The 23,813-nt window shown below is 37.9% G+C and overlaps 1 non-coding gene across 1 annotated transcript; it reads right to left on the bottom strand.

The window, feature by feature from the left end:
- Window positions 1-16,327: 16,327 nt before the first annotated feature.
- LOC112774624 (small nucleolar RNA R71) lies at window positions 16,328-16,431 on the bottom strand. The gene has a single exon (XR_003189101.1). It is a non-coding gene; the product is annotated as a small nucleolar RNA R71 (small nucleolar RNA).
- Between the last annotated feature and the right edge of the window lie 7,382 nt (window positions 16,432-23,813).

The following is a 23,813-nucleotide window of genomic DNA, read 5'->3' on the forward strand; positions in this document are numbered from 1 at the left end:
TTTGTTCTTCATCTAACCAATCAACAAATATGGAATACAGACATACAAAAATCATGAGGTCTTTTTCAAGGTTGTAATGGGGCCAAGGTAAAGGTGAGGGTATATGTATAAGGCTAAGTGAGCTAATAAGTGAATCATTGATTAGTCTAAGATCTCACCTAACACACATACTTTATAAATCAAAGTTTCTTAACCTATTTGCCCAAATTTTTCCACTTTGTATTGCAAGCTCATGCATTAACTTTAATTTTGTCCCATGTACATTGATTCTTTTTATTTTGCAATTGGGGAGTTTTTGTATCCCCTTTATTTAAATACTAAAAAATTTTTTTTCTATCATCCCATGTTCCCATAAAATTTCCCATACTTAATTTATACACAATATCTATCTTAAGCTTAACCAAGGATTTAACTTGGGATTTTTATTTTGTTTTTCTGCTTAAGGCTAGTAATGTGGTTATAAAATCGAAGAAGGGGCAGAAAGGCTCAAGGGGACTAACAAAGGTGATATAAAAGGGTAGGCTTATTTGGGATAAGTGAGCAAAAACAAGTAATGGCCTCAATCATATGCAAGCATGTAAATACACTAAATAATGGACATATAGAATGGAACAAAGCAAAGATTACAATTATAGAGAAGAAAACACACAAGAATAAAAATTTATGGTTAAATAATGTAACCATATAAATAAGCTCAAAATCTCACAGGTTGTGTGTTCTTAGCTTTTAACTATGTTCCAAATACAACTTCCAAACAAGTTTAACACAAAAGTTTTGATTTAAATTAGTGAAATACTATAAAAAAATATTTCTTGAAAAAGAAAATATTACTTCAACCAAGTAGTGACTAAATGCATAAAATCAAACAAACATGCAATCAAATATGCAAATGCAACAAAGAACAAATAAAGAAAATAGAGTATTGGTGTTGAAAAGAAGGTAACTAACCCCTGGAAGTCGGTATCGACCTCTCCACACTTAAAGATTGCACTGTCCTCGGTGTATGCTAAGATGTGCATGTGGATGGGGGTTGTGGTTTCTCAGCTGGGGCTCTTTTTGTTCCTTTCATTGCCGGTGGTTTGGGAGTAGCTTTCTCTTTATCCTTCTTGGCGGCCATCCTGAAAAGGGAAAAAGGAAAGTAACTTTTAAAGCTAAGGGTTAGAGCAAGGAAGAGAGCGGGAAAGGTGGTAATCAATACACAATAAAGAAGAATGACGTTAACACATGGTCATGACTACATGTGAAAAGTTCATCAATGGAAATATAGCAAGTGCATGTAATGACAATTAAATGCAAGATGTTTATTGGCATGCTGGCAAAGGCGTGAGTAGCATAGATCAAGCATTCAATGTCCAAGTTAGATTACCAAGTCTTTCAAACTAACAACATGTTTGTAATAACAATTATATTTAATTAATAAAATATAAAAAAGGTTTTGTGAAAAGCAAGCATTTAGAGTTAGTAGAATAAAAGAAATCTAAAAATAGTGCACAATGCCATACGGGCATTTTCACAAACACATAGCATGCATGGTAAATAAGTTATTTGAATGTATTAAATTGAACATGCAAGCAACCCTTTAAAAAGTAATATATAATTGTCAAACAATTCCTTTAATAATCCACAAGCAAAATATAGAAAATAATGACCCAAATAAATTTCTAACACCAATGAAAATAATGCAATGAATGAAAGCATGCAAATAAATTAAATAAAAGAGAATAAAAGTGAAAAAGGATGAGAAGTCAAAGACATAAAGTAAGAAAGAAAGAAGAAAGAAGGAAAGATAGAAGAAATTAGGATTAGAAAAGAAAAGATAAGATAATTGGCGCTGATTTGGATAAGTTGTGCGGCGCAGGCGACACAGACGCGTGAGTGACGCGGTCGCGTGATGTGCGATAAGGTCAGGTGACGCGGACGCGTGGGCTGATTTGTGCGATTGGCGCGAGTGCAGCCTCGCGTTCGCGCAACTCTCTGTTCGAAACTCTTTTTGCCAAATTTTTGGGTGACGCAGTCGCGTGGTTGACGCGATCACGTGGATGGCTATTTTTGGAAAACGACGCGGCCGCGTGAAGAACGCGTTCACGTGGGAGGGCTTGGGCATCCAGCATGAGTCCAGCCCCATTCCAGCCCAACATACTGCCATACACCCCTTTACGTCGATTTTACATAGCCACGCGTTCGCGTGGGTGACGCGGACGCGTGGGAGGCATTTTTCCCACACGACACGGACGCGTCAGCGACGCGGTCGCATGGATCAATTTGTGCCAAAGGCACGCCTCCTGCCACGCTTTTGCGTGACTCTCTGTTCAATATTGTTCTTTTCCCAACACACATATGACGCGGACGCGTCGGCGACGCTGTCGCATCGCGTGCGATTTTTTTTATAATAATACAGTATGCAGAATGCAATGCTAATATGAATGTTATGCATGATTCCAAGTCCAATCAAAACTAAAAAACAAACAAAACAGGCTAGAATTAAAACTGAAAAAGGGACGATCATACCATGGTGGGTTGTCTCCCACCTAGCACTTTTAGTTAAAGTCCTTAAGTTGGACATTTTGGGAGTCCTTTGTTATGGTGGCTTGTGCTTGTACTGATCCTTGAATCCCCACCAATGTTTGTAATTCCAATGGCCTCCAGGATCCCAAACTAGGCGCAGAAAGCCTTCAAGTAAGTTAAAGCAAGTGACAAGGTCCCAAGAGTGTTGATTGTTGGAATGAATTCCGGGGTCCCAAACCTTGCTTTTGCACCCGTCTTCTTGATGATCATTATGATTCCAACCGGGTGGCACGCAATTGAAATTCTCACTAAGACATCCAAACAGCTTCCTCGACCCATTCAATTGAGATTTGCACCAACCATTGTACTTCAAATTGGAGCATGCAATCATATTGAACCTTGCATGACAATTCCTACCGCTAACCATCTCCCTCTTGCTCTTATAGCCACAAAGAGCTCTAAGCTGACCATCTGTCTCAAGCAAAGCATATTCAAGTGAGCTAATTAAGGTTAGAGATGAGAGATTTATCCACTTGAATGAAGGGATGGATGGTGATGGCTTTGGGGAAGAGCTCTCCAGCAACCTTGGCAAGGTGATTTCCAGTGGTTCTGTAAGCTCTACTCCCTTGTATTCTTCTGTGAATTCCTCTACTTCTTTGCAAAATTCTTCAAATACAACTGCATCCTGATCAAAGTCTTCTATGTCTTCCTCATCACTCAAGTCATACGTTGGAGGTTGAGAGAAATCTACCTCGACATCATCTTCGTATTCACTTGGATAAGATTCTTCAGGCTCGAGGAGTTCAGTTGCGGATGTGAGTTCGTGATTAGGAGAGCTTGATTCATGATCATCACTGCCAATGGAATCAAGTTCTTGGTCTGTTCCGCCCAATTTCTCACAAGGTATATGCCTTGGAGGTTGTGCAATGTCCTCTTTGGCATCAATTTCGAACTTCTCAGCGGAATTTTTTACAGTTCTCGATTCCCATGGAGGTTCAGCATCTCCTAAATCTTCAACCACTTCTTCCTCTATAACTTTCATGGCTTCCTCTACTTGTTCCAATACAAAGTCATGCTCCTCATTGTCCACCAGAGTTTCTAGTGTTTCCTTCATGTTACGCTCTTCTTTTGATTCAATACGCCCTTTTGCATCCTCGCTTGCCCTTAAAGAAGAACACGAAGTTTGTCATTCATTGGTGGTTGGGGTGGGTATGAGGGTTCATTGGTTGGGGTTGAGGGTTCAAAATAAGAATGTGGTGGTTCTTGGGAGTAATTGGATTGGGATTGTGGTGGATAAGGGTCATACGGTGGTGAATGGTGAAAAGAAACTTGTGAGTGTGGTGGTGCAAATCTGCGTTGAGAGGATAGTCTATAAGCATAGGGTGGGGCTTGTTGGTAATTACAAGGTGGTCCACCATATCTATTAGCTTGGTATGCATTGTAAAGTGGTCCTCATCTGTGATACTGAGGAGGGTGTTGTTGCCTAAAGGGTTGATCAAGTCCTCGTGGCTCCATCCATCTTTGATTGCTCTGACCTTGATGCATGTTCCTGCTATATCTTTCGTTCCCTTCAACAATATTAGAACCAAACTCAAAGCGAGAGGGGTGAGAATTCATAGTAGCTAATAGAAATAAAAGAGAAAAAAAAAAAACAAATAAACAAGTAAAAGAAAAATATTTACAAAAACCAATAATAAAGAACACATTTGCAATTCCCCGGCAACGGCGCCATTTTGACGATCTGGTTTTTCTATCAGTAAAGAAATATAAAAATATAATCGCGTCGTAAGTATAGCTCCTAAACCAACAGAAAATCCTTTCGTACAAACGTTTTGGTTGTCACATGTAACAAACCCCTTTAAAATTGATAACCGAAGTATTTAAACCTCGGGTCGTCTTCTCAAGGAACTGCAGGGAGGTGTTCTTATTATTGATTATGAGTTTTGTAAATTGGGGGTTTTGAAGGTCGAGAACAAGTAAAATAAATAAATAACTGTAAAATAAACTCTTGCTAAGGTATGAAAATTCGGAAGTCCTATCCTAGTTATCCTTATCGATGGTGATGAGAATTGAGTTTTAATCTCACTTAGTCAACCTTTACTAAAGCAAAGGAAAGTCAAGTGGACTAATTAGTCTGATCTTCAAGTCCTAGCCAATTCCTAAGAAAGGACTAGAGTTAGTGGAATCCAATTCAATTAGCAGAAATAACAATTATCAATCACGATGAGTTTGATAACTCCAGAGTCTCCAGTTAATCAATTAAAGCCAAGAATATCAAAAGCTAAACTAAATAAGAATCATAAATCTGAAATACCTCAATTGCATTAATAAGAGAAAATCAATCTAAACATAAAGAGTTCATAAGCCAAATTGGTAACATAAGTAATTAAATGAGAGCATTAAAGTATCTGACAGTAAAAGAGAAACATAAAGTAAAAGAAATATTGAACCTGATGAAGAGTTGAAATCCTAATTCCTTTAAGAGGAATCCTAATCCTAAAACCTAAGATAGAGGAGAGAACCTCTCTCTCTCTAAAAACTACATCTAAATTATGAAAAGTGAATAATTGAAGGCCTCCTCATGAATGAATGCATTCCCCCACTTTATAACCTCTAATCTGTGTTTTCTGGACTTGGATCTGGGCCAAAAAGGGTTTCAAAAATCGCTGGGGGCATTTTCTGCAGCTTCTGGTGCGTGGCGTCTGTCACGCATCCGCGTAGGTCACGCAGTCGCGTCATCTGGGAGTTTTCCTTGTCATGCGTTCGCTTCGGTCACGCGTACGCATCATCTGCATTCTGCTCAAGGTGCGCGTCCGCGTTAGTCATGCGTTCGCGTCGCTGCCTTTTCGCGCTAGGCATGCGGCTGCGTCGTCCATGCGTTCGCGTCGGTGCCAGTTTCTTGAAAAACTCTATTTTGTGCTTTCCTTCCATTTTTGTATGTTTCCTTTCCATCCTTTAAATCATTCCTGCCTTAGGAGATCTGAAAATACTCAACACACAAATCACGGCATCGAATGGTAATAAAAGGTAATTAAAATAATTATTTTTAAAGCATAGGAAACATGTTTTTCACATATATCACATAATAAGGAAGGGAAAGTAAAACCATGCAATTTACATGAATAAGTGGGTGAAGGATTGAATAAATCACTTAAATTGAGCATAAAATATATCATAAAATATGGGTTTATCAACCTCCCCACACTTAAACAATAGCATGTCCTCATGCTAAATCCAAGATAAAGAGTAAGGTAAGGTTAAAGTGGTGGAATCTAATGCAATGCAATCTATTCTAAATGCAACTACCTAAATGAATCATGCAATTCTAATTATTATTAACATGTATATAAAGCTTACATGTAGTTAAATTAATTTATATCCTCAAGGAATCATATATGCATAGTCAAACCTTAGATAATGTTAAAGCACTTTTACAATTGAGATGGGTAAAAATATTTCACAAACTTGCAAGACAATTAACAATTAAGCATAGATATATGGTGATGAGCTATTGAACCCTCACTGGATTTTGTGTTTACTCTCTAGGCACTCAGTGTTTATTGGGTTAATCACTCTATTCTTTTTCTATCCTTACTTTCTATAACTTTTTTCTTTATCTAACCAATCAACAAATATGGAATACATACATACAAAAATCATGAGGTCTTTTTCAAGGTTGTAATGTGGCCAAGGTAAAGGTGAGGGTATATGTATAAGGCTAAGTGAGCTAATAAGTGATTCCTCCATGATGGATTGTAGGTGTTTCCATAGGGTTCTCCCATGTAATTCACCTCCTCCATCATGGGTTGTTCAGGATCATATGCTTCTCCTTCAGAAGAAGCTTCTTGAGTACTGCCATTTGTAGCTTGCTTTCTTCTAAGCTACCTCATTATTCACAGGCTTTCTCAGAAGTGTACATGAATTGGATGTTTGCAACCATCTCAATGAGTTCTCTTACTTCTGCAGGCGTTTTCTTCAAGTGGAGTGATCCACCTGCAGAGTTGTCCAATGATATGTTGGACATCTCAGAAAGACCATCATAGAAGATGCCTAGGATAGACCATTCTGAGAGCATGTCAGAAGGACATCTCCTTATCAGTTGCTTGTATCTTTCCCAAGTTTTATAGAGGGATTCACCTTCTCTTTGTTTGATGGTTTAAACTTCCACTCTGATTTTGCTCATCTTCTGGGGAGGAAAGAACTTAGCCAAGAAAGCATTGACCAATTTTTTCCAAGAGTCTAGGCTTTTCATAGGCTGAGAATCCAACTATATCCTAGCTCTATCTCTAACCACAAAGGGAAAGAGCATAAGTCTGTAGACCTCAGGATCCACTCTATTGGTCTTAACAGTGTCACAGATTTGCAAGAATTCAGATAGAAATTGATGTGGATTTTCCAGTGGAAGTCCATGGAACTTGCAATTCTGTTACATTAGAGAGACTAACTGTGGCTTAAGCTCAAAGTTGTTTGCTCTAATGGCAGGTATGGAGATACTTCTTCCATAGAAATCAGAGGTTGGTATGGTATATTCACCAAGAACCTTTCTTGCATCTCCTTCATTGTTAGGATCAGCTGCCATGCTTTCAGCTTCTTGTTCGAAAATCTCTGTGAGGTTTCTTCTGGAGTGTTGTGCTTTAGCTTGTTGTAAACGCTTCCTTAGAGTTCTCTCAGGTACAAGATCAGGAAAAGACTCCTTGCTCATAAACAAGAAAAAAAAACAAGAAAGAAGAAGAATGGGAGCTCTATGTTTAAGAACAGAAGACTTCCTGTGAGATGTTTAGAGGAAATAAGAATGAAGATAGAGAGAAGAGAAAAAGAATTCAAAAATAGAGAGGGGGAGAGAAGTATCACTAATTCGAAAAATAAAGAAGAATGAGATTTTAATATTAAAATATTTTTGTTTTGTTTTTATTTTATTCATGTAATTTGAAAAAGAAAAGGAAATAAAGAAGAAATAAAGCCAATTAGAAACTAAGACAACTAATTAACTAAAAAGATTTGAAAATTGAATAATGAATTTCGAAAAAGAAGAGGGAGAAATAGAGAAGATATTTTCAAAAATTAGAAGGGAGAAGAATTGGTTAGGAAGTTTTGAAAAAAAAGAAAGAGAAAACAAGTAACTAATTAAGAAAGATTTGAAATTAAGATAAGATAAAAGATTAGAAAAGATTTGAATTTAAAATTTGAAATTAGAAAAGATAAGATAGATGTTGAAAAGATTTGAAATTAGAAAAGATAAGATAGGAATTTGAAGAAGATTTGAAAAAGATTTGAAAGAGATAAGATTTGAAATTTGATTTTTGAAAAAAGATTTGATTTGGAAATTTGAAATTTGAAATTTTAAATTTTGAAATTGAATTTTAAAATTTGAATAAGATAAGATAAGATTTTTGAATTTTAAAGAAAGATAAAAAAGATAAGATAGTAATTTGAAAAAGATATGATTTTTTAAAAGATTTTATTTTGAAATTATTTTAATTTGAAATTTAAAAATAAGATAAGATAAGATAATGATTTTGAAATTAAAATTTGAAAATTTTGTTGCACTTTTCGAAAATTAAGATAAAAAATTAAAAAGATATTTTTTGTATTTTTTGAATTAATGAAGAAAGAGAAAAACAACTAAAAGACACCAAACTTAAAATTTTTAGATCTAAAGACACTAAGTTTTCAAAAGTTTTAAAGAAAAACACCTAAAGACACCAAACTTAAAAATTTTAAAGATTAAAACAAAAAGAAAAACAAGAATAACTTGAAGATTAAGAAGAACACCAAGAATAAATTCGAAAAATTCAAAGTAATTAAAGAACACACAATGGACACCAAACTTAAGATTTGACACTAGACTCAAACAAAAGAGACTATTTTTGAAAATTTTTTGAAAAAAAGACTTAAGAAATTCTACTCTAACAAGAACAAGAACAAAAGACTCAAACAAAAGATAAAGGTTAATAAAGAAAAGAAAAGATTTTTGAAAAATTTTTGATATTTTGAAAAACATTTTTCGAAAAAGAAAGTAAAAGAGCCAAATAAAATTAAAAACAATACCTAATCTAAGCAACAAGATAATCCGTTAGTTTGTTCAAACTCGAACAATCCCCGGCAACGGCGCCAAAAACTTGGTGCATGGATTCCCACACTCCGTACAACTGAACCAGCAAGTGCACTGGGTCATTCAAGTAATACCTGAGGTGAGTCAGGGTCGATCCCACGAGGATTGTCGGCTTGGATCAAACAATGGCTATCTTGTAAATCCTAGTTAGGCGGATAGAAAAGTTGTTTAATTGTTTAAGCCCATAAAAGTAAAATAAAGAAAACATTATTCGGTGGTTGTGAATTTAATGATAAGAAGATGGTTAAGGCTTCAGAGATGCTTTATTCTTTTGGATCAATACTTTCTTGCTGTCTACTCCAAATGTGAATGATTTCTTCTATAGGAGGCTGTATGTGATCAATGCCGGTGTGAGTGGCCGCCAATCTTCCTTTAGGCTGAACACCAGGTTTAATGCGTATCCGGTCTGAATGAGGGTGAAGCTCCTGCAGTTCATTCCCTTGGTGATCCTACTCAAAATGCCATAGACAAGGATGAATCTTCCGAATCAGATAATGCTACGCCTTGATTCTAGCCTTTAACACAAAGACCCCAATCTCCCCATACCTCCGCTGAACTGATGTCTCGAGAAGTCCCCAATGAAGTCGTGAATTAGCCGTCTAAGAGACGTATCCTCAAGCTAGTGGTTCATTGATATCCGATGAAAGACGCTCGCTGAACCCATGTAGAATAGAGATAACCTTGTGCCAGTTCAACTCATTCATAAGGTTGAAGAATGAAGATACGTCTTAGAATAGAATCAAACACAGATTGAAAATAGAACAGTAGTACTTTTATTGATCCATAAAACTCAGCAGAGCTCCTAACCTTAGTCTAGGAGGTTTAGTGACTCATGCTGATAGAAAAAATACAATGATAAACGTGAAAGTGGGCAAGAGTCCAAAAGTCTCTTTAACGATGGTGAACTCTTGTCTATATATACTAACCTAATAACTAAGGATTACAGAAATATGATAGGCTTAGGCTTGTAGTGCAAACATCCACTTTCGGGGCCCACTTAGTGGGTGTTCAAGCTGAACTTTAGTGTCTCCCACGTGCTAGGACTCCTTAGGGGTAGTGAACGCTGGCTAAGTGCCCCCTTTTGAGCGTTGGACGTTGGCCACCTCTCTGTGAGCGTAGGATGCCAGGACTGGGGTAGATGGCTGGAGTTGAACGCCAGTTTTGGGCCTTCAATTCCGAAGCAAAGTATGGACTATTATATATTTCTAGAAAGCCCTGGATGCTATCTTTCCATAGCCGTTGAGAGTGCACCATGTAGACCTCTATAGCTCTAGAAAAGCTCTTTTGAGTACACCGAGGTCAGATCCTGACAGCATATGCAGTGCTTTCTCTGCCTCTGAATCAGACTTTTGCTCCAACTCCTCAATTTCAGCCAGAAAATACCTGAAATTGCATAAAAACACACAAACTCAAAGTAGAATCCAAAAATATGAATTTTACACTAAAACCTATGAAAACATAATAAAACTTAAACAAAACATGCTAAAAACTATATGAAAATGATGCCAAAAAGCATATAAAATATCCGTTCATCACCAATCACATCCATATCACTTTCCAATACCATCATAACTCCCACCAACCCCCACCCACTTCAAATTCAAAAAATTTCCACCCAATTCCCACCCATTCATTCGAACCCAACCTATCCCACTCCTATAAATACCCCTTCTTCCTACCCTTCATATACACACCATCCATACACTAAAGCCCTTTTTAGACGAATCCACTATCCCTCTCCATCTCCTCTATTATCTTCTTCTTCTTCTTCTACTCTTTTCTTCCCTTTTCTTTATATTTTGCTCGAGGACGAGCAAAGCTTTTAAGTTTGGTGTTGGAAAAGCCTTGCTTTTTGCTTCCTATTTCCACTTAGGGCACCTAAAGTCGGAGAATCCTCTAGAAAGAGGAAAGGAAAAGCAGTTGCTTCCACCTTCGAATCTTGGAAGATGGAGAGATTCATCACCAAAGCTCATCAAGACCACTTCTATAAAGTAGTGGCAAAGAAAAGGGTGATTCCTGAAGTCCCTTTTAGGCTAAAAAAGAATGAGTAGCCGGAGATTCGAAGAGAAATCCGGAGGAGAGGTTGGGAAGTCCTAACCAATCCTATCCCAAAAGTTGGGATCTTGCTGGTACAAGAGTTCTATGCCAATACACGGGTCACGAAAAACCATGATACAGGCGTGAACCTAAGTCCCAAAAATTGGCATACCATGGTCCGAGGGCGTCTCTTGGATTTCAGCCCGGAGAGTGTAAGGGATGCATTTTCCTCCCCAAGGCTATTGGGACCAATTGCACACTTCTGTAGGAGAATTGAGCTCCAGAATAGATCAACTAAGGATGGGACATCAAGAGCACTCCACCATCCTCCATGACATAAGAGAAGATCAAAGAGCCACAAAGGAAGAACAAAGAATTTTGAAGGAAGAACAACAGAGGCAGGGGCGTGACATAGAAGAGATCAAGCGCTCTATTGGATCCTCGAGAAGGAGTAGTAGCCGCCATCACTAAGGTGGATTCGTTCCCTTTACTCCCCTGTTGCCTATGTTATTCTGTTTTCCATGTATTTTGTTTTATTGTCTGTTTCTGGTGTATGAGCATTTGTCTTTATGTCTTAAAGCTATGAAATATTCCATGCATCTCTCACCTTGCTTAAAAGAAAAATTTTAATTGAAAAAGAAATGTAAGATGCATGAATTTTGAGTTTATATTAGGAATAGTTCAATTATGTGATGTGGTGGCATTGCTTTTGTTTTCTGAATGCATGAATAAATAATGCATATTTGATGTTGGAGTTAAAGAATGTTGGTTCTCAAAAGAATGATGATAAAAATGAAGTATTATTGGTGATCTGAAAAATCCAAAAATTGATTATTGAAGCAAGAAAAAGCAGCAAAAAAGCAATAAAAAAATATGCAAAAAAAAAGGGGCAAGCAGAAAAAAAATAAAAAGCAGAAAAAGCCAATAGCTCTTTAAACCAAAAGGCAAGAACAAAAAACCAATAACTATTAAAACCAAAAGGCAAGAGCAAGGATCAAAGTCTATGAGCATCAATGGTTAGGAAGGCCTATGAAAGAACTGAAAGATTGATGGTTTAGAGATTATAGTAAACTCTCGTTGCAAATATAATTACTAAGCCAAGCAATCAACCTTTCTTACAAACGTTTTGGTTGTCACAAGTAACAAACCCCTTTAAAATTGATAACCGAAGTATTTAAACCTCGGGTCGTCTTCTCAAGAAACTGCAGGGAAGTATGTTCTTATTATTGGTTATGAAGATTGTAAATCGGGGTTTTGAAGATGAGGAACAAGTAATTTAAATTGCAAATAAAATAAGTAAAAGACTGTAAAGTAAATAAATAACTGTAAAACACACTTTTGGCAAGGTATAAGAAATTGTTATGCAATCTATTCTAAATGCAACTACCTAAATGAATCATGCAATTCTAATTTGTTATTCCCTTGTGTATAAAGCTTACATGTAGTTGAATTAATTCACATTCTCAAGGAATCTTATATATATAGCCAAACCTTAGATAGTGATAAAGTACCTTTACAATTGAGATGGGAGAGAAAAATATTTTACAATTTTGCAAGACAATTAATAATTTAAGCAGAGATATATGTTGATGAGCTATTGAACCCTCACTGGATTTTGTGTTTACTCTCTAGTCACTCAGTGTTTATTGGGTTAATCACTCTATTCTTCTTTTTATCCTTACTTTCTATAACTTTGTTCTTCATCTAACCAATCAACAATTATAGAATATAGGCATACAAAAATCATGAGGTCTTTAATTAAGGTTGTAATGGGGCCAAGGTAAAGGTAAGGGTATATGTATAAGGCTAAGTGAGCTAATTAAGTGAATCCTTGATTAGTCTAAGATCTCACCTAACATACATATTTTGTAAAGCAAAGCTTTTTTACTTATTTTCCCATATTTTTCCCACTTTTTATGTTACATGCTCATATTTTAATTTTTATTATTTTTTTTTCATGTACATCACTTTTTGCATTTGGGGAATTCTTTTGTATCCCCTTTATTCAAATACTGAAAAATAAAAATTTTTTTATTTTTTTTATTTTTTATTTTTATTTTTTTTGATGCACATGGTAATTAAATTATTTTGATTTCACATGAGCATGCTTCCCAAAACTTTTAAAAATAAAAATTTTTATTCTTTTTAACTTTCTACCCTTTTGTTTCTATCATCCATGTTCCTATAAGGTTCCCACACTTACACAATACACAATTTCTATCTTAAGCTAACCAAGGATTCAACTTGGGATTTTGATTTTGTTTTTCTGCTTAAGGCTAGTAATGTGGTTATAAAACAAGAGGGGATTTAAATGCTCAAGGGGGTTAACAAGGGTGATGTAAAAGGTAGGTTAATTTGGGATAAGTGAGCTAGAATCAAACAATGGCATCAATCACTTTCTTAGTTGATGCCAAGGCATCTTAGGCTAGTTTCACTAGCATTTTTCTGTTAGTTTTAGTTGTTTTATGCATTTTCTTGAGCTTAAAGTAACCAAGAATGGTTAAAATGAGAACAAAGCAATGAACCATCCAAACAGTATGATTTTGATGCAAATTCCATGAGTTTTTAGTTATATTACTTGAATGCTATTAATGGAAGATTTCTCATGAAATTTTGCAAAACTTTGATGCAATTGTTTGGATGATTTCAGGGAAGAAGAGGCTAAGCAAGGAAGCAACAAAATCAATAAAGGAAGCTTGAATATCACATGTGGAGTTTAAGTTCCAGTTTAAGCCTAAACTGGAGCTTAAACGCCAGAATCAGGAAGGCTAAGAAATGCTGAAATTGAAGTTTAACCTCCAGTTTAACCTTAAACTGGAGGTTAAACGCCAGAATGAAAGTCTCACCAAAGAAGCATTCCACGTTTAACCTCCAGTTTAACCTTAAACTGGAGGTTAAACGCCAGAATGAGAATGCTACTCAGGAAGGAGTTCCACGTTTAACCTCCAGTTTAACCTTAAACTGGAGGTTAAACGCCAGAATGGGAAAAGCACCAGGGAGCCATTTCCACGTTTAAGCTCCAGTTTGACCTCAAACTGGAGCTTAAACGTGTTCGACCAAGTTTTCTCCTCCAGGGTTGCTCTCTCCATTTCCACGTTTAAGCTCCAGTTTGACCTCAAACTGGAGCTTAAACGTGTTCGACACCTCCAGGGCTACCCTTCTAAGCTTCCACGTTTAACCTCCAGTTTAACCTTAAACTGGAGGTTAAACGTGTTCGACCTCCAGGATGCCTCCTTCCATTTCCACGTTTAACCTCCAGTTTAACCTTAAACTGGAGGTTAAACGTGTTCGGTCTCCAGGGCTGCCCTTCCTATATCCACGTTTAAGCTTCAGTTTAACCTTAAACTGAAGCTTAAACGTGTTCGACTACATGACTCTCCAGGGCTGCCTTCTTCCATTTCTACGTTTAAGCTTCAGTTTAACCTTAAACTGAAGCTTAAACGTGCTTCTACAAAAGGCCTCACTGGAAGTGTCTGGCGTTTAAGCTGCAGTTTAAGCTTAAACTGCAACTTAAACGCCACTCTTGGAAAAGGTTTCTGGACCAAAAAATATTGTGGTCTAAGTTAGTATTTGAGCACACACATTAACTTAAACTTATTCTGGTATGAAACCCAATTGAATATCATGGTTTATGGGATTGGGCCTGAAGGATTGATGAGTCTGAAATTTCAATTTATTGAGTCATGTGCCAGTATTTGTTTATCACTAAGTTGGCTCAATGAATGTTACAGAATTTGGATCAGCAGCCTCATCAAGATTATGGATCATAAACCCAAGGCAAAAGGAAAGCAGGGAGAGGCCTCAAAGCCCAAGAAACACAACAGAAGCTCAATATAGAAAGTGTATAAATAGGATAGAATTTAAGTTAAAAGGACTTTTACCTTCACTTTTAGCTAGTTTTCATATCTTTGTAATTGAATTCAGAGCTATGACTCACTAAACCCCCTTTCATTGGGTTAGGGAGCTCTATTGTAATTCAATGAATCAATAATAGTTTATCTTCTTCTTCAATCTTTTCTCTTGAATTTTGTTAGAAAGCTTCTCGATCTAATTCCATTGGGTAGTTGTCTTGGGAAAGAAACTACCCATAATTGGAATCCTTCGGAACCTTGGGAAAGGAATGGAGGATTCATGCTAGAGAAGCTTTCTCACAGTGAATTGGATTGGGGTTTGGATGGATATTGTGACATGTAATCCTACCAAATTGTGGTTCATGAAACTGTGTGGTATAATCAGTGATCAAGCATCATCTCTTCTTATGAACATTTAAACCAAGGGATTGGGAATTTGTTCATTTTTAGAGAGAATTGGTGAACCAAGGGATTGGGATCCAATCATATAAGATTGCCAAGCAAAATTCAATGAACGCATTGCTTGAGGAAGAGATAAACATGTTTTGATTCGGAGATCTCAATATCTCCTATAACCCAATGAATCCCCCAATTCTGATTTCCATCTTCTCTTTACATTCTGCAACTCAATTCATGCAATCACCCCCATTCCCTTTTAATTTCAGCAATTTAGTTTCTGCTCTTTAATTCATGCAATTTAAGATTCCGCCATTTCAATTTCTTGTCATTTACTTTTCCCGCCAATTTTACATTCCGCAATTCTCATCTCAATCTTGATTCCGCTCAACTAGAACACACTTCTAATCCGAATTGCTCACTCAACCAATCCTTGTGGGATTCGACCTCACTCTATTGTGAGTTTTTACTTGACGATAACCGGTGCACTTGCCGGGAGGAATTTTGCCGATCGTGCAATTTCCTAAATCGTAGCATAACTAGTTTATGCGCATCAAGTTTATGGCGCCGTTGCCGGGGATTGGTTTTCGATTGACAATTCTCAAATTGGAAGTTAACTAGATTGAGCATTTTTTTTTTGTTTTGATTAATTCAGTACAAGTTACTTGTTGAATTTTAATTTCTGCACTCTGTTACATGCTTTCTTTCTTTATGCCTTTAAATTCAAGCAACTAACCCACTGACTCACTAACTGTTTGAATTAATTCCTCAATTGCTCTAACCATACTCTTCCATTAACCAAGAGTATTTCACTTGTTTGTTGCCTGTGTTGTGTTCTTGTATGACAGGTAGGAGAGGAGAGACATCAACTCCTCCATATACCGAACCAGAGAGGACCCTTCATAGACTGAGAAGGGAAGCAAGAGGGAAGAGAGTACTGGGAGAAGAAGAATCTGAAGGAGAATCTGAGGACAATTTTGAGGAAGCTCTAGATCTCAACATGGATAGAGAAGTTCACAACCATGAGAGAGCTGATGGAAACAATGCCATTCCTGAGAGGAGGGTTCTTAGTTCATACATAAACCCAACCTCTGGGAATTGTGGTAGCAGCATTCAGAAACCACCCATTCAGGCCAACAATTTTGAACTCAAACCACAGCTAATATCACTTGTGGAGAATCATTGTTCATTTGGTGGGAGTGCTAATGAAGATCCCAACCAACATCTCACAAAATTCCTGAGAATTTGTGACACTGTGAAGTCCAATGGAGTCCAGGAAGATGCCTATAAACTGCTTTTGTTCCCATTTTCACTTAGGGACAAAGCAGCTAAGTGGCTGGAATCATTCCCAAGGGGGAGTCTAACAACATGGGATGAGGTGGAAAGCAAGTTTCTGGCACGTTTCTACCCCCCACAAAAGGTCAATAGGCTTCGATCTGAGGTTCAGACTTTTAGACAACAAGATGGTGAAACTCTCTACGAGGCATGGGAGAGATTCAAGGACTTGACAAGGAAATGCCCACCAGACATGTTCCATGATTGGGTGCAATTGCATATTTTCTATGATGGACTCTCTTATGAATCAAGGAAGGCTGTAGACCATTCATCAGGAGGTTCATTGAACAGGAAAAAGACTGTGGAAGAGGCCATTGAAGTGATTGAGACAGTGGCTGAGAATGAGTACTACTATGCATCAGAAAGGCACAACACTAAGGGAGTCATGGAGCTGAACCATGTTGATACAATTCTAGCCCAAAACAAGGTGTTTGCCAAGCAACTAGCAGAGCTTACCAGGCAATTAGAAACAAAGCAAGTGGCTGCAATACACACACAAGATCAAGAGGAAGTAAGCATTGAAGGAGGTGATTGGGAAGAGGCCAACTATGTGGGAAACCAACAAAGGCAATCATATGATCCACATTCCAACACTTACAACCCAGGATGGAAAAATCACCCAAACTTTGGGTGGGGGAACCAACAAACCCAACCACAAAACCACAAGCCTTACAACCACAACCAACATAACAATTCCACATACCAAAACTCCAACCAAAGATCATACCAAGCCACACAAAACACTTACTCCCAACCATCATATCATGGCCAAAATAATCAACCTACCCAACCTAATCCGAACCAACAATTTCAAGATCAATTAAACCGGATAGAAGGAATGCTTGCAACCATGAGTCAAGACATAACCGAATTGAAAGCTTTTAAGGAAGAAGTAAATTCTAACCTGCAAAACCAAGGAGCTGCCATCCAGAAGCTAGAAAATCAAATTGTGTATTTGTCTAAACAAACCCCTGGGACAAGCGTTTCTCATGCTGCCAAGGCTATTGCAAGGGAAGAATGTAAGGCCATAACCCTCAGAAGTGGAAAAAATCTAAAGGAGATCTCAAAGGAAACCACAGAGGATGAAGCAAAGAAAAATGTGAGAGATAAGGAACAAGGACAATCTTTTACATCGTCTGCAACAAAAGAAAAAGAAAAAGAGATCCTGAAGCCTTATACACCTAAGGCACCATATCCTCAACGTTTGATGAAAAGTGAAAAGGATGGCCAATTCTCCAGGTTCTTGGAGATTTTCAAGAAGCTTCAAATCAACATTCCCTTTGCTGAGGCAATAGAGCAAATGCCACTATATGCAAAATTCTTAAAGGAATTGATGACCAAGAAGAGAAGCTGGAGAAATGAGGAAACTGTGTTGTTAACTGAAGAATGCAGTGCCATCATTCAGCACAAATTGCCTCAGAAATTGAAGGATCCAGGCAGTTTCCAAATCCCCTGCATCATAGGAGAAGTCATGGTGGAGAAGGCCTTGTGTGACTTAGGGGCCAGTATCAATTTGATGTCTCTAACAATGATGAGAAGAATGAAGATTGAGGAAGCCAAACCAACAAGAATGGCCCTCCAATTGGCAGATCGAACTTTTAAATTCCCTCATGGGATAGTTGAGGATTTGTTGGTGAAGGTGGGAGATTTTATATTTCCTGCTGATTTTGTGGTGTTAGATATGGAGGAAGAAGCCAAAGCTTCAATAATTCTGGGAAGACCCTTCCTGGCTACCGCTGGAGCCATCATAGATGTACAAAAGGGTGAACTCACTCTTAGACTACATGATGAGAAATTGGTGTTTAATGTATTCAAGGCAATGAGCTATCCATCAGAATCACTAAGGGAATGCATGAGGGTGGATGTAGTGGACATTGCAGTACAAGAAACCTTTGAGGAAACAACAAAGGAAGTGGCAGAGGAGGAGTTCACCAAGGACATAGAAGTTAGTGACATCAAGGCTGCTGAAACAACCATGCCAAACATGCCAGAGATAGTGAAAGAAGAGAAGGAAGCACCAAAACCTGAGCTCAAAGCATTGCCCCCTAATCTCAAGTATGCATACTTGGGTAGTGATGAGAGTCATCCTGTTATCATTAGCTCTGCCCTAAGTCAAGAACAGGAAGAAGAATTGATTAAGGTGCTACAAACTCATCAAGATGCCATTGGATGGACCCTAGCTGATTTGAAGGGGATAAGTTCATCAATATGCATGCATAAAATCTTGTTAGAAGAGGATGCTAGACCCTCCATCCAAGCTCAGAGAAGATTGAATCCCGTCATGAAAGAAGTGGTACAAAAGGAGGTCATGAAGTTATGGCAGGCAGGGGTAATCTACCCCATTTCTGATAGCCCATGGGTTAGTCCCATCCATGTAGTTCCCAAGAAAGGTGGCATAACTGTGGTGCCAAATGAGAGGAACGAACTCATACCCACAAGAACTGTCACTGGGTGGAGGATGTGCATAGACTACAGGAAGCTCAATGAAGCCACCAGAAAAGATCATTTCCCACTCCCATTCATGGATCAGATGCTTGAAAGGCTTGCAGGACATGCTTACTATTGCTTTTTGGATGGATACTCAGGCTATAATCAGATAGTAGTTGATCCTAGAGATCAAGAGAAAACATCGTTTGTTTGTCCATATGGAGTTTTTGCTTATAGACGCATGCCCTTTGGATTGTGCAATGCACCTGCCACTTTCCAAAGATGCATGCTGTCCATCTTTTCGGACATGATTGAAAAATTTATTGAGGTCTTCATGGATGATTTTTCTGTGTTTGGAGATTCTTTTCCTAGCTGCCTACACCACCTTGCCTTGGTGCTTAAGAGGTGCCAAGAGACTAACCTAGTGTTAAACTGGGAAAAATGTCATTTCATGGTCACAGAAGGAATAGTCCTTGGCCACAAAATCTCTAATAGAGGCATTGAGGTGGACAGAGCTAAGGTGGAACTCATTGAAAAACTACCTCCACCAAGTAATGTCAAGGCAGTTAGGAGTTTTTTGGGACACGCTGGTTTTTACAGAAGGTTTATTAGAGACTTTTCTAAAATAGCCAAACCTTTGAGTAACTTGCTTGTCTCTGATACACCCTTTGTATTTGATAAAAATTGCATGTTAGCCCATGAACTTTTGAAGCAAAAACTTTCCTCTGCACCTATCATTGCCCCACCTGATTGGAACTTACCTTTTGAACTGATGTGTGATGCATCAGACCTTGCTATTGGGGCAGTGTTAGGACAAAGGAAAGACAATTTGGTACATGTGATTTATTATGCCAGTAAAGTCTTGAATGATAACCAAAGGAATTACACAACCACTGAAAAAGAACTCTTGGCAATAGTCTTTGCATTTGACAAATTTAGATCCTATCTCATTGGATCTAAAGTCATTGTCTTCACTGATCATTCAGCTTTAAAATACTTACTTGCTAAACAAGAATCCAAACCAAGACTTATTAGATGGGTTCTTTTGTTGCAGGAATTTGACATTGAAATCAAAGACAAGAAGGGTGTAGAGAACAAGGTGGCAGACCATTTATCAAGGATACCATGTGAAGAAGGAAGCGCACAAAGCACACATATAAATGAGTGCTTTCCTGATGAACAACTCATGGTAATTCACAAAGCACCTTGGTTTGCAGACATAGCAAACTTCAAGGCCACTGGGAGTTTGCCGTTGGAATTTAACAAGCATCAAAGGAAGAAATTGGTAAATGATGCCAAATACTTCATCTGGGACGAACCATACTTGTTCAAAAAATGTTCCGATGGCATACTCAGAAGATGCATATCAGAGGAAGAAGGAAGGGAAGTCTTATGGGACGGCCATGGCTCCACTTATGGAGGACATTTTGCAGGAGAAAGAACAGCAGCTAAGGTGTTGCAGTGTGGTTTTTATTGGCCCACTATCTTCAAAGATGCAAAGGAACTAGTGAAGCACTGCCATGAATGCCAGAAAGCGGGGAACCTGCCAAGAAGAAATGAAATGCCACAACAATTCATTCTGGAACTTGAATTGTTTGATGTATGGGGGATAGATTTCATGGGACCCTTTCCCTCCTCATACTCAAATAATTACATTCTTGTGGCAGTAGACTATGTCTCCAAATGGGTTGAAGCAATAGCAACTCCAACCAATGATAATAAGGTAGTCATGAACTTCCTCAGAAAACACATTTTTTGCCGTTTTGGGGTTCCAAGAGCAATCATCAGTGATGGAGGAAGCCACTTCTGCAACAAACCATTAGAGGCATTGCTTCTAAAATATGGAGTCAAACACAAGGTAGCCACACCATACCATCCACAAACAAGTGGGCAAGCCGAAATATCTAACAGAGAACTCAAAAGGATCCTGGAAAAGACTGTGGGAACTTCAAGGAAGGGCTGGTCGATTAAGCTAGATGATGCTCTTTGGGCATATAGGACAGCTTTCAAAACACCAATTGGAATGTCTCCTTACCAACTAGTATACGGAAAAGCTTGCCATTTGCCACTGGAGTTGGAGCACAAGGCATACTGGGCCTTGAAACTTTTGAACTTGGACAGCAAAGCTGCTGGAGAAAGAAGGATGTTGCAAATTCAAGAGTTGGAAGAGTTCAGAGCTGAAGCTTATGAGAATGCCAAAATTTACAAAGAAAGAGCAAAGAAGAAGCATGACAGCAACATAGCCCCAAGGAAATTTGAAGAAGGACAAAAAGTATTGCTCTACAATTCTAGGCTGAAGCTATTTCCAGGGAAGCTAAAATCAAGGTGGTCTGGACCATTCCTTGTCACCAAGGTCTCCAAATATGGACAAGTAGAAATCATGGAAGAAAAGTCACAACGAACCTTCATTGTGAACGGTCAAAGACTCAAACATTACTTGGGAGATGTGGATGAGAAGGACAAAGTTAAATATCACCTCAACTGAGGAAGCTGACCGTCAAGCTAATGACGTTAAAGAAGCGCTTGTTGGGAGGCAACCCAACCTGAGGTAATACCCTTTTGCTGTTTCTTTTATTTGTTTCAATAAAAAGGGTGAAGTAGTTTCTGTGCATTGCAAAGAATTAAGTTTGGTGTTTCACACCAAACAATGAATTCGTGGATCAATAATTCAAAGGGGAATGTGTGACTCTAAGTTTGGTGTTCCACCATAAAGATTAACTGAACACAACAACCTTTGAATTATATGAGAGGAACAACCATTCTAAGCAGTCACAGAAATGCTTAAAACCCTTAGCAGCAACTTCATTCCAAAGAGAACTCAAGGATTCAAAGCACAGAGAAGTAAGTGGGAGACTAAGTTTGGTGTTCACACACCAACTTAAGACTCAGATACTTACCCACACATAGTTGAGCTAACCACTCAAGTGCTTGAGAAGCAAGCAACTTCATCACTCTTTGCAGGAAAGGAAACAAGGATTTTAAAGCATGAAGCAACATTTAGGAGAAGAAGGGAAATCAAATTGTTTCCTGGCAACAAAGAGAAAACAAGGAATTTCACAAGGTGGTATTGTTCCTTGATAATTCTTTAAAAAGGGCAAACAAAAGCATGCTTGTTCTGGTTTAAACTGTAAATGTTGAATCTTTCTGGAATGTGAAGTTTTTAGTATATTTGTCTGTTTATTGCTTTGAATAAAGTGAATGCCTAGATGTTTGGATATAACTCCACCTTCTTAAACAAATGCTTGCCATGCTTGTTCTGTTTCCAAAAATAAAAGAAAAGTTTGAACAAAAGTAACTTGGCTCAATTAGTGACAAATCAAGTAGAATTAAGTGGTGGTATGCATGCTTGATTGTTTAAGTCACATCACTGGAAATAGAGTGTAGAATTATCATTTTTTTGTGTAGAAATTGAAAACTGTCTATGGATCTTGATGAATAAATGTCTTTGGCCATGAAAAAGAAAGAAAAAGAAGAAGAAAAAGCCACTGAAAAAGGGCAACCAAAAAAAAAGCAAAAAAAATTGAGAAAATAAGCTAGGCACCAATGGTTTGAACTTCTGAGACAAATGCCTGTGGTGTTTATGTATTAAGGATATGCTTGGATGAATAGGTTCTGAGGAGTGTTTCAACACTTGGTAACTTGGGTTAACTAACCCGGGATTATCAACCAAAAGTCCATTATCAAGAGCAACCTAAATACAAAACATTTAGTCACACAAAGAGGTGCTGGGCACCAATGTCTCAAGAAGAAATGTGAACTAAAATGCCTAAAGTGGATATGTGTAGTGCACTGATAAGAAAAAGAAAATGCCAAAGGCTTGTGCAACACATGACACTAAGCAAACAAGGAGCAAAAAAGCTCTAAGAAAAAGAAAAGAAAAACAAAGAAAAGAAAAGTGCCAAGGACATAAAAATAACAAGAGGCCATAGCAGTGTTTGATGGATGCAATGAAAAAGTGATAATCTTACCTGATAAGAATGAAAAAGTGATGCTGCAACTTTCTGCATAAAACCCTTCTGATGAACTTCAAATGCTTGCTAATATAGCCAATGTAATTGCTTTCTGTTTCATACTTTCTTCTCAAATAACTCAGGACTTGCTTAGGGACAAGCAAGTACTAAGTTTGGTGTTGTGATGCCAAGGCATCTTAGGCTAGTTTCACTAGCATTTTTCTGTTAGTTTTAGTTGTTTTATGCATTTTCTTGAGCTTAAAGTAACCAAGAATGGTTAAAATGAGAACAAAGCAATGAACCATCCAAACAGTATGATTTTGATGCAAATTCCATGAGTTTTTAGTTATATTACTTGAATGCTATTAATGGAAGATTTCTCATGAAATTTTGCAAAACTTTGATGCAATTGTTTGGATGATTTCAGGGAAGAAGAGGCTAAGCAAGGAAGCAACAAAATCAATAAAGGAAGCTTGAATATCACATGTGGAGTTTAAGTTCCAGTTTAAGCCTAAACTGGAGCTTAAACGCCAGAATCAGGAAGGCTAAGAAATGCTGAAATTGAAGTTTAACCTCCAGTTTAACCTTAAACTGGAGGTTAAACGCCAGAATGAAAGTCTCACCAAAGAAGCATTCCACGTTTAACCTCCAGTTTAACCTTAAACTGGAGGTTAAACGCCAGAATGAGAATGCTACTCAGGAAGGAGTTCCACGTTTAACCTCCAGTTTAACCTTAAACTGGAGGTTAAACGCCAGAATGGGAAAAGCACCAGGGAGCCATTTCCACGTTTAAGCTCCAGTTTGACCTCAAACTGGAGCTTAAATGTGTTCGACCAAGTTTTCTCCTCCAGGGTTGCTCTCTCCATTTCCACGTTTAAGCTCCAGTTTGACCTCAAACTGGAGCTTAAACGTGTTCGACACCTCCAGGGCTACCCTTCTAAGCTTCCACGTTTAACCTCCAGTTTAACCTTAAACTGGAGGTTAAACGTGTTCGACCTCCAGGATGCCTCCTTCCATTTCCACGTTTAACCTCCAGTTTAACCTTAAACTGGAGGTTAAACGTGTTCGGTCTCCAGGGCTGCCCTTCCTATATCCACGTTTAAGCTTCAGTTTAACCTTAAACTGAAGCTTAAACGTGTTCGACTACATGACTCTCCAGGGCTGCCTTCTTCCATTTCTACGTTTAAGCTTCAGTTTAAC

This window comes from Arachis hypogaea, chromosome 18, assembly GCF_003086295.3.
Source record: "Arachis hypogaea cultivar Tifrunner chromosome 18, arahy.Tifrunner.gnm2.J5K5, whole genome shotgun sequence".
NCBI classification, from domain to species: Eukaryota; Viridiplantae; Streptophyta; class Magnoliopsida; order Fabales; family Fabaceae; genus Arachis; species Arachis hypogaea.